This window comes from Triturus cristatus, chromosome 5_1 (assembly GCF_964204655.1).
Source record: "Triturus cristatus chromosome 5_1, aTriCri1.1, whole genome shotgun sequence".
In the NCBI taxonomy this organism is placed as follows: domain Eukaryota; kingdom Metazoa; phylum Chordata; class Amphibia; order Caudata; family Salamandridae; genus Triturus; species Triturus cristatus.
The window spans coordinates 882,752,751-882,765,089 of record NC_140587.1 but is presented as its reverse complement, the minus strand read 5'-3'; positions in this window follow the sequence as shown (position 1 = coordinate 882,765,089).

Below are 12,339 nucleotides of genomic sequence, written 5' to 3'. Positions count from 1 at the left end.
GGTGTTGGGAAGCCGCATGTCTACACACAGTCGCACTTTTCCAGAAGTGCCCTTCTTTGGCACTATGACTACAGGTGACACCCATGGAGTGGGGCCGTCAATCCGTTCAATGATATCGGAGGCGAGCAGTTCTTGCAGTTCATCCTCCACAGCCTGCTGAAGGTGGTATGGTACTCGCCGGGGATGTTGAGCGACAGGTCGAGTCTGCTCATTGATGTGGAGCCGAACCTGACAGTTATTCATTCTTCCCAACCCGGTGAATAGCTTGGGGAATTTGTGTAATGTGTCTTGATCACCACTGACCCGGTATAAGATCTCAACCAACCGAAGTCTCTCTGCCGTTGGTAGGCTGAGAAGGCAGTCAGCTTCCGGGCCATCAATCACGTGTATTACAGCGGACACCGACTTGTTCTGATGTCGAAGAGTGGTTAGAAACTTCCCTAGACAGGGGAGCGGTTTCTTTGACATCCAGGTGAATACCCGGACGTACGCCGGGCACAACGGAGGTGGTGACTTCATCTTTTTGTACTCCGTTACCGGGATGTAATTCAGTGATGCCCCACTATCCAGGACAAACTGAGTGTCATGGTTGCCCACACTGATGTTCAGTCTCGGGTATGTCTTCAATTGATCCGGATCGGCGACCATGCTGGCATATTCGACCGTGTACTCAGATTCACACGACCCTGATCGAGAGTCCGGGGATGGTGACCTTCCCGCCCAGCGAGATCTCCTCGACTCCCGGCTGGAATGTGATGAACTGGAGGACGATTTTGGCCGATTTTGCACAGCTTTCACGTGGTGTCGCCTTGTGTCCGAGCGAGTTGGCCTCATCGCTTCATTCTTCCTCTCCCTGCGATATTCGCCACAAGTCGCCTCAAAGTGGTTAGTTCGTCCACACTTCCGACATTGCTGCCCCATAGCTGGACACGCTTCTCTGTGCGGGAAGTCATACCCACATCTGTAGCATTTTTTTCCCCCATCTTGTCTCTTGTCTTTTCTCCTTGATCCGTGTCTCCTGCTCTCGGTGTATCTCTGGCGAGAGGATGGCCTAGAGGGGTACCGGCGCTCCCTCGAGTGTCTGCGTCTGTGACTGTCTTGCACCCGGCATACCTGCTCATGTCTTTCGGGGCGCCCGGCCTCCATGCTTTTGGCTTGCTCCTCTGCTTGGTCGTACACTCGAGTCATCTCCTCTATCTCCTCTAGGTTGTGACTTTTCCTCAACAGCCTCCTCCTCAGTGTCTCAGACTGACACCCATCAATTATCTGCGACCGGATGTCATCATCCGTTGAAAACGCATCAAACTCGCAATATCTGGACAATCGACGCAGTCGTGTTATGAACAAACTCATCACTTCGTCTTTCCCTTGACGGGCTTGATGAAAGGCATATCTTTCATAATCCACATTTCTTTTAGGCAGAAACTTCCTGTTTAGCGCCTCGCGCACTTTATCATAAGTTCCTCTGTCCGCGCGAGGCAGTTCTTTGATAATTTTGCTAATTTCTTTGCCGACCAGGTTGCGCAGTGCAATCACTTTGTCCTCATCCTCAGTCACCTTCGACCCCTTGATGTAATCCTCAAAGTCTTCAAGCCATTCTTGCCATCTGGGGCCCATGCTCTCCCCAACCGTTAACGGTAGCGGCTCTGGTGGGCGCAGGTGTGACACGCTCGTCATGATCGGCGTGGCTTCGGATCTTTGCGGCGAGTTGTGATTGGACGTCATGACAGCACGTACCTAACTCGTCCAGTCCTCCCACGTGCCCGTTTGTTCCTAGCCTGCTTTTGGCCGGTGCCTGGTCGCTTTCCTTCCTTCTCGTCTGCTTTGGCAAAGGCTTCTCTACTTCTTGTTTGCTTTGGCAGATGCTTGACTGCTCTCCTGATAAAATATTCTTTCTCTTGGCTTGTCGAGTGCTTGTTTAATTTCTGGCCTGACTTAAAGATGGCCGCCCCTTTGCTTCTATGGGGATGTCCCACTGATGACTGCCTGACTCCAAGATGGCCGCCGCACAGGGTCTCTCACTCCCACGAGGTCTTGCCTGCCACTCTCAGCCAGCTTGCCACACTATTTGTCAGGGCTCCCGCAGTCACAACACCTTTCTAGTGCTTCACACGCACTTCAGGATTCATTACCTGGGCACCCGATGTTCTTTTTCGCGTGCGTGCTGTTTCTCACGCATCGGGTGTGAGATTATCATTTAGCGCGTAGCAGCGCTCATTCAGTCATGTGGTTTACCGCTCCGGTGCAACCGCCAGTCACTGTAGGAGCTGCCAGCATTCGTCGGGGTGGGCTCCCGCTCCTTCTATCACGTTCTCTGGTGACACTGGATATAGCGTGACTCAGCGCTCGACAATGAGCGCGTTTTTCTTTCACCGGCTGCACCAAGGGACAGGGGCACGTCTTCTTCGGATTTTAGGGACACTGGCCTGCAGCATCCCATCCTCGTCGCCAGCTGTGATGTCGTTGGGCATTAATGACAGACACTGGTTATCAGGGTGATACTAACTTTATTCACCTGCTTCCATCACCTTCCCTGTCCCTACACTATCTGCCCTCTTCCTGTCGCCGCTCCTCCTCTTCCCCTGCCCTCCTAGCTCCGCCCACACCAACGACTATACCGCTCACCCTCTACACAACCTTGACATTCTGTTGTACGTGATTGAGAGTGTAATTTCTAAGAAGCAGTAGCATCTACTTCAAAAGAAAAAAAAGTGTAAACCCCACCATTAATGCTGAGTTGGCTATCAAAAAGAAATTAGCAGGAGGCTACTTTTTCTTCTCCCCAGTGTTAATCACAGGCAGGCCTGCATTTGCCATTTTGTTTCACTTTGTGAAATATAAAAGTGCAGTTCTTGGATTCTGACAGAAGCGCATCAGTAAGATTAATAGTTATAATGTGCCTTTAAATGGCTTTGCATAGATATATACGTTGCAGGGGCATTAGCTTTAGCTTTTTAGCTAAGTAGCTTTTCAAACTGTTCCATTTAATTTGGAAAAACTTTTTCTTCAACGCAGAAGTACCATTATCCAAGACTGTTTTGTTCCACAATTTGATTTCTGTCACTGTGTATTTGATGAGTCCAATGGATAGGTACAATATGGCCTTGCTTATGGCCTGCTTGACACCTTTATCCTCCATCAAAATGTGGCAGATGTTCCATCCATCTGAGTACAGATGCATTAAAGTCACTGCAAGGCACATAAAGGTGGATGGGACTTGTGTCACATTTTGTCAGAGTTGCATGTCCTCCAAACCCTAAGGTCCTTAGCAATTCTGGAAGTACACTTTATGGAAATTAGGACAGTCTGTCCCAGCATGTTTACCCAGTGGTCAAAAGAAGATTTGCTGTTGGAATGGAGCACACATGCATCCTTAGACACTTCCACACACTGGGAAGAGTTTCATTTAGCATAGCCCATGCACTAAAAGTGCATGAAAGATAAGTCTTTCTGAGCCTTGGCAGACTGCTACAGGAAGGCATTATAGTAAAGGTGCACCTGGCACCCACACAGTATTAGTCAGGAATCTGAGTGAGACGGACACATGAACAGGTAATCACAGCTTGGCATAGGCTTGTTTTCATAGGGACTTTGTGTAGGTAAAGGGCAGACATTCAACCCAGAAGAAAGCAACACAGAAGAAAGCATCAACCACCAGTGGGAGTTGTGTTGGAGTTGGCTGGTGGCATATGTGGCTGTTTGCTGGCAATATGTGTGACTGTTGGCTGGTGGTATGTATGGATCTTGGCTGGTGCTATGTATGGCAATTGGATGACTGGTGATGGTAATATTTGTTTAGAGGTTTTCTGCAGGTGTATTTGCATGTAAGTTGGATGGTGATAGGCAGTGTGACTAGTGTTTCAGTCCTGTGTGTGAGACAGGCCCATGAAGGGCAGTAGTTTGTTGATGTACGTGTTGTGTTCTGTTGGGCCCGTAGTTGATGGTACAAATGGCTTTGTGTGTCAAGTATCTAAAGGCATGTGAATGGAGAGTAAAGATGATGGTGCCTCGATGTAGCTTTATTGCTCACTAACAGTAAGTCACAGGTTCACTATTCTGATACTATTAGTATTAACTTGTTTAACCCAATACTACTGGTAGTGCCAAAAGAAAGTGGTTCTTGAGTAGGGGGTAAAAGAATAATAGGCTGAAACACTACCGGAGTGATTCTCAGTGGTTAGACAAATTACAAACATGTCTCACACTCATTTTGTGTATTTGATGTACTGCCCTATGTGGCAAGGGTATGTCCAGATGTGGATCCTGTGTTCACTTTGCCATTGGAGCCAAGCTACTCTTGAATGACAAGCATCAATCAGGGCAAAACCTGCCTTTTGTCGCTTGTGTTATGGTTCAAGTAGGATCTGGCCTGGCAGTGTGGACTGGATTGTTCCTATTGGAGCAGGGCCAAGACTGATTTGCATATGGCTGAATACAAACTGAAGTGTCATGGTAGGCAAAGCTCGATAAGTTGAAATGTTACCCCGAAGTAATTGCTAGAGTTTAGACAAATAGCAACCTTTCCTATTATCACCCTATGGGCATTGAGTGAATGACACCAGGGACAGCATGCAGTGTACATATTCCACTTAGCAAGTATCTACCACCTGCTTTGACAGATTGGAATTTCACCAAAGGTTTGCAAGGCCAATTGCTATTCCAATCTAACTCTGTATACAATCACAACTCAGAACTCAAGGAGAATACAGTTACACAGTGTTTATGCAAAATGTATGTTTCAACTCTCAATGTGTCCTTTGTCATTAGGACTTTATTTTTGCTATTGTAGAGCATGTGATTGCGTGAATTGCTGACTTTGCAACTGCAAAAACACTGACTACAGTACATCCATGTGCTGCAGGTGGTGACTACTGTTGGCATGCAGGAATACAGCATGGCACGTTCAGGGAAGCAACCAACAGCGTTTCCAGTGTCTGTCTTGCTTGCTTCACTCCTTCCGGTTGTCACATGAGCACATTCATTACCTTCTGCAGAATTCCTTCAAGAACGTCATCATCTTAGCCTCCATCTCTCAAACGCCACCTCTGGATGGTGGGGTTGTGAAGTATGAGAAGGTTCCCACACCCTGTCCAAATAAATCCTTCCACGACCCAGACCTTTCATCTGCAGTTCTTCCTTTTGCGATTTAGCAGTGTTTCCGGTCTGGACTGGAGCCAAATCCAAATATTTCCCCCTGCTTGACTTCGGCCTGCTCCTCTCCATGAATTATCCATCATCCTGCAAGTCTCCATATCACTGAGAGGTCCCTGTCCAACTTCCAATCCCCATCTCTCTCTATCTCTCTCTGTCTCTCTGACTCTTTCTCTCTCTCTGCCCAACGTCTGTCATTGCCATCATCACATAGGCATGATTTAATTTAAATTGCAGAAAGGTTCTCTACATCAACTCTGTTGGGCACTCCCCAACCTTGTTTATAAACAATAGTCCCTGGCATTAGTCCATATGGCTCATATATTGAATACTAACTACTATATTGGTTTTATTTGCTCCTTTTTATTGTTAACACATTTTGAAACTATAACACTTGAACGCATAAAGGTGACTGGTTTTTCAAACACATTATTCATTGTGGTGAGAGACAGCCTTAGCTAGTTCTCTGCTCTGATGTAATGAAAACGAATCACAAATAAAAACAAGCATTGGCATAGCCAATAGGTCTCGCCTTTGGGACCTTATAAGTGTTTAGCCATGCATCAGTTGCATAACTAAATACTTATAAGGTCCCAAAAGCGAGACCTATTGGCTATGCCAAGTGGCCCTGCGGCCGCGAAAGTGAAAGTAATCGCGGTAAAGAGCGGCGCGCGTGCCTGCGCACATGCACTGTAGCTCTAGGCTGGCCTGGTAGCACTTTTTGGAGCCCTCTCAATAAGTCTCGCCAGACCAGCGAATGCGCTGGGTCAGGCGAGACCTAAAAACACAAATGCAAAAATACATAACACGGCTGTGGGACAGCTCTCTTCATCCATTGGCCTGTACAACAGACAGTCACATTTTTCTTCCACCCACTGCAGCATGCAGCACTGAACAATGGGTCAGCCCACGTCATCCTTTATTTGCCTTGTACTGAGAGTGGTAGCATTTTGTTTGATTATCATTGCACATCCTTTTAAAAAGAAATGCACTTCAGTGTCAGGGACTTGTCCAATGCTTTCCCTCAATGTTATCCTGTTGTTTTGTTTTTTGGTCATTTTTGTGTGTTTCAAATATGCTTCAGGTGACAGTAATTCAGAGGCAATCATACTTTCACTTTGCACCAATAGTAATAATATCTTCCTGCAAAGTCAATTAAAACTGGGAAGGGCATCTCTACATGTCCTAAGGACAATTCTCTGCAAGGAATAAATCACACTGTCGTGTTATAGTTGTATGTGACTAATTTTTGCTTAAAATTTAAAACTGTTATTGCAGTCTTATGGTGCCACGTTTAGGTGAGTTTTGTTCTTTTATTTCTGTGAAACCCTTACAACAACAAAACAAATGAACATCCCACCAGCTTACCAAGACCAGGCCTATTGTCTTTGATAATGCCTATTTTCGTGTATTTACAATAATGAAGAATGGCAACAAGGCTACAAAAGTGCATTTTTAAATGTGTTTTATTGTATAATGAATTCTTAAGAGGGAAGCGCAGATTAATGCATTTATTTTACCAAACAGAAAGTGTAATGTACCAGTGGGAGCTGCAGAAAGTAAACAGTGATCATCAGGGCACTGTTTACCTTCTGCTCTGTAAACTGCTTTTGTCACCACTGGGTCAAAGGAAAGGGACTGCCAAGGCTGACATTTATTTTTTCAAGGGACAAGCCCTAAATGGAATCCATGCATTTTTTTCTTCATTCTTTATTTATTTTCATTCGTTAATTTATTTTTATGCTATTCAACAAATACATGCTAGTGTTTTATAAATGTAGTCTAGATCTTGCAATCTTTATTCATTTGACTTCATTTCAGTGTTATGTGTTCTATTCTTGTACATTTCCACTAGTTCAACACCTTCCTAAGAGTACGTTTTGAACACAGGCCATTCAATTAGGCAGATAAAATTCTATTTAACAAAGGTTTTGGTTTCCTTTTGAAACCACCTGATAAAGGTGTTGTGAGAGCTACGGCACAGTATGTGAGCAGATCTTTGACCATCCTCACCATGAGCCTCCAAGGATCATGCCTGACCCTGTTTAACATTTTAATTTATTCAGAGGTATACTTTTTTTCTCCATTCTAACACATAATGCTGAAATTTGAACAATCGTTTCCCACCTTTTTTGAAGTATGCTAATGTCTCTTTCTTTCCACCCTATAAACAGATGCTGACCTTAAAGTGTGATATGAACACATCTTCACTCTTCCTCTCTCTCCTACATCTCATTCCTACCTAAATATGTGCATTCCCTGGGTATTTCTTTCAATACGTCTTCATACTTCCAACATTTTTAACTATAGGGTTAGCCCTGCATACAAGACGCACAGTGACACACGCCCTCATCACCAGCCAACTGGACTATGGCAATGCTTTCTACATATGAATCACCTCACACTTCCTACAGAGACTTCAGACCATACAGAATGCCACAGCGAGACTCATCCTGACCTTCCCTGATGAATCCCCATCACACCCAACCTCAGGCAACTCTACTGGCTCCCCACATAGAAGAAATGCCACTTCAGGCTGCTGACCCACGCACACGCAGTCGCTGCTGTTGCACCCTTGCTAATGAAGTTTTAAAGTGACAGTGCAAGAAATGAAAGTGAGCGTTTTCCAAAAGGGCAAGGTTTTGGTCAGGTCCTGTGTAAGTTTACTGTCCGACAATCAAATAGATTTTTGTTGAGCACTCTTATTTAATTGCCCATGGCTTAGTGCTTCATATATTAAGCCTTTACACAACCAAGGTCCAGCGTAAATTAACCACCGCCTGAACTTTCACCAACCGCCGAAAAGACTAAGCTTCGCCTGCCTATCACTTGCCCATACTTCCCGTATCTACTGAAGCAGAAGTGGAGGTGTTCCTACTCTCACATCACAGCAAAGTGCTGAAACAGCCTCCCCACGCAACTCTGAACCATTACCTCATTTACGGAATTTCGAAGGGCACTCAAGACCTGACTGTACGAATGAGCCTCCATTACCTGCTAGCACCCTAATGGGTGATCTGCAGTGCTTTATAAATTCTGATTGAATAATTGACCCGAATCACCCATGAAATATACAGTTCTCAGTTAATCCATTCCTGAATCCTTGCTTATAGTATTTAATGAATATCTCTTATTATTTTACCATGGCTTATTGAACAGTGTAATTACTAACTCATCATCTGTGACCATATTTACTAATGCTTTGTGCCAGGCTTGTTTTACATAGGTGACACAAAGTCAGCACCAAGTGTTCAGGTGGGATTTACTACACAGCTCAAATCAGGATTTGCATTGTAAAGTTAATCAAAGGAATACTAATTTGTGCTATGCTATATGTTGTGCTACTTAAAGGATAGTGATAGAACTGGGGGTCTCTAGTTGGCAATGGTATACACCTTTGTCCAAATAGGGACCCTTGCTTCTAAGCCAGGATAAGGGGATTACAGTCCTAGATAACCCCTGCTCACCTCCTTGGTAGCTTGGCACGAGCAGACAGGCTTATCTCGGAAGCAGTGTGTTAAGCATTTGTGAACACATACAGTAATACAGTGAAAACACTAAAGATGGACACCACACAGGTTTTATAAAAATAAGTATTCTTTATATAGACTTAACACAAGACTACAAACAACAAAATTCCACAATACTGTACTTTAAATTGGTTTCAAGATGGTAAAAGTCACTTAGTTCAAGTTGACGATAAATGCGACACAGTTCTCACAAGAGTACCTGGATGCGTAACGCAAAATAAATGAAAGGCTCGCAGAGGGAGATGCGTCAGTTCCGTGCTCCTGGGGAGATGATGCGTTGCGCTTCAATGCTTGCGTAGAGTAGGGGATGCGTCATGATCCTTACCGGTGCGGGGGTGATGCGTAGGTCCTCGGCCTGCGGCCCGGTTGCGATATGCAAGATGGCACCTTGATGCAATGCAACAATCCTGGTGCGATGCGAGAAGATGGAGCCCTTGATGCGACGATGTGACGGCAATGCTTTCACGCCCTGGCTTTGTACTGTGGAGCCGCGACAGGCCCTGCGACATGCTTCTCTGGCGATGCGATGCCAACCCTCTCAATGGCGTCACGCTTCTCCGGTGATGCGACAGCAGACAGCTTCGACGAAGACACGCTTCCTGGGTGATGTGGCGGCGGCACGCTTCTCCGGCAATGCAACAATTACAGCTGCGGCGGCGACAAGCTTCCTCTCGTTGCGTCACGCTTCCAGCTCCTAGCGACACGCAGGCATCTGCAGATAGAATTCCCAGCAAGGAAATTCAGAGGGGAGCTGGTGGTGAAGTCTTTTGTCCCTGAGACTTCAGCAGGAGGCAAGCACAAGTTCAAGCCCTTGGAGAAATATTCTGTAAGATGATGAAAGTCCTTTGAAAAGTTCCCTCTCCTTTCCTTGGCAATGAAAAAACCACTGCAGGCCAACCCAGCAAACAGCACACTGGCAGAGGGGCAGTCCAAACTCCTGCAGCTTCCTTGGTTCTTCTCCGTGGCAAAAGGTTCATCTTGTTCCCAGAAGTGATCTAAAGTTCTTGGGTCTGGGTACCAATATTTATACCCCAAAATCCTTTGTTTTCTGAAGGCAGAGAGGCCTCTACCTAGTCCAAACCAGTTCTTGATCACTTTGTTTACAGGGCTCCTTCTTTCCTTTACTGTGCAGGGCAGAAACATCAGACGCCCCACAGGAGGTGGAGCCAGCATTGTGGAGGGAAAGCACAGCCCTGGAGCACTTTGTTGACATGATTCCTTCTCTTCTTTCACAGTGCAGGACAGAGACATCAGCTGCACCCCAGGAGGTGGAGCCAGCATTGTGGAAGGAAGGCCCAACCCTATTCAGGTCCCAGGTGCAACTCCTCCATCCCATCTAGATGCAGATCTCCCTATTCCCCACTGGGCTGACTCATTCTGTCTCTGGGAATTCCCCAGCCCTGTCACTCAAACTCCAGACAAGGAATACACAACCTAGCAGAGGCAGGCATTGGATAGATAGACAAGAAAATACCTACTTTCTAAAAGTGGCACAGAATGTTAAAACCAACTTTACTAAAAGATGTATTTTATCATTCTGAGTTCAGGCATACTAAATTCGAATTTCTACCATGTTCCCTGAGTCAGTTAGGATTATAAGATGTATTACTCTAACTGCCCATTCTGGCCTACGGAGAACAGATAGCCTTGCAATAGTGAAAAACGAAAATGGCTGTAATTCACTATTAGGACATGCTACACACACTAGGGCATGTCCTACCTTGTACTTACAATGCACCCTGCCCTTGGGCCTACCATAGGGTTGTCTGATATGAAGAAAAGGGAAGGTTTAGGGACTGGCAAGTGGGTGCACTGGCCAAGTCGAAATGGCAGTACTAGACTGCACCTAGGCTCTGCAATGGCAGGCCTGAGACAAAATTTACAAGCTGCTTCTGTGGGTGGCACAACCAGTGCTGCAAGCCCACCAGCAGCATTTGCTTTACAAGCCCTGGGCACTCATGGTGCACTGTACTAGGGTCTGACAAGTAAATCAAATCACCCAATCATGGAGTCACTAATCAATACATTAATTTAACATATGGAGCACTTGCACTGTGGCACTGAATAGCAGTGGCACAGTGCCCAATGCAGATAACCAGCAAAAACATATCAAAAACAGAGGAGGCAATCCGACAAAATGGAAGGGAGACTCACGCCAATGATGCCAGGTCTAACAGAAAGTTTTTGTACTGGAAGAGTCAAAAGAAGAGCCTTCACAGGTTTCTTTGAAGTTTCTTTGTAGATTTATTGATTGAACAGCATCCCAGCAGAGCGCAGTTTCCCTCACATCCAATGGCTCTCTTCAACTGCCCCATAGAACATTCCCCGCATCATTCTACATGTAACTAGGTAACAGTCCCATAACATCAGCTAGCTGGAGATCTCAACATATCTCCCTTTTTTACTGACAACAAACATATGTAGAACAAAATCATAAAAATCTAAAAAGATAAGAAAATTAACAATTTGTTTATCTACTAATATAAAAATTAAATGTACCTCAAAAGTTAATATTCCAAATTTCACAATTATTCTTCAAGAAAATATCCTATGGTTTTGGCACCTTAAAAACATTTCCCAAACTCCACATAGTATCATCTTCCAATATCACAACATTGGATTTCACACTTTTGACTTGTAAATGTCCCATATATTTACTTTCACCTTTACGGACCCATTCATTTTTCCGCACCACAACCCAATCACCTACATGTAACATTATCTGTTTAACTCCCTTTTTCGAGTTATACGTATCTTTCATCTTTTGTTGACCTGTTTCGACTTTCTTCAACATTTCCTCACGATCAATCCATATCTTATCCTTCTTACATAACCATACAGGACATTCCTTTTTACCTGGTTCCCTCCCTTTAAGAGATACAAAAGGAGCTATCCCAGTGCTGGAATGAGGAGTAATCCTGTGCACCCACATCATTTTTTGTAACTCCTCCCTCCACGACAACCCATTCGCAAGGGATAACTGGATATTGTCCATTATTATACGGTTAACTCTTTCCACCAAACCGTTAGCTTGAGGTCCAAAGAGAGCTACCTTCTCATGAAAAATACTCATTCTTCCAAGATAATCCTGCATCTCTCTCAAGATAAATTGTACTCCATTATCGGTCACTATACTACCTGATATACCTTCATCAAGAAAATAAATTTCAAGGAACTTTATCACATTGTTAGTATTAATCTCTCCCATTGTCCCTATTGTAAACCATTTAGAATAGTAATCCACTAGAACTAGAATGAATCTATCTCTTGACCCCAACTTATTCACTGGTCCGATAAAATCCATGGCTAATTTCTCCCACGGTCTTGATGGAAGTTTTGTACACTCCAATGGGGGTTGACGTACCACTTTAGATTTATCACTGTTTAAACAACATTGAAGATGGGACTTCTGTCTCTTTTGTACCTAGGATAAAGAAGTGAATTTAGAGGTTCATAAGACTGACCTTCTGTTTGAGATTCATGGACACCACAAACTTAAAGAGGCATTTTCCTGCAATCCCAGCTAACCAGTGGCAACTGGACCTGCTCTGTACACTGCTTCTGGCCTCTACTGGAGGGAGTCTTGACCCCCAAGTGCTGACCCCAAGGTCTTGGTCCCTTGAATAGTGTCAAAATGTTCTGCTTCTCACAGATTCTG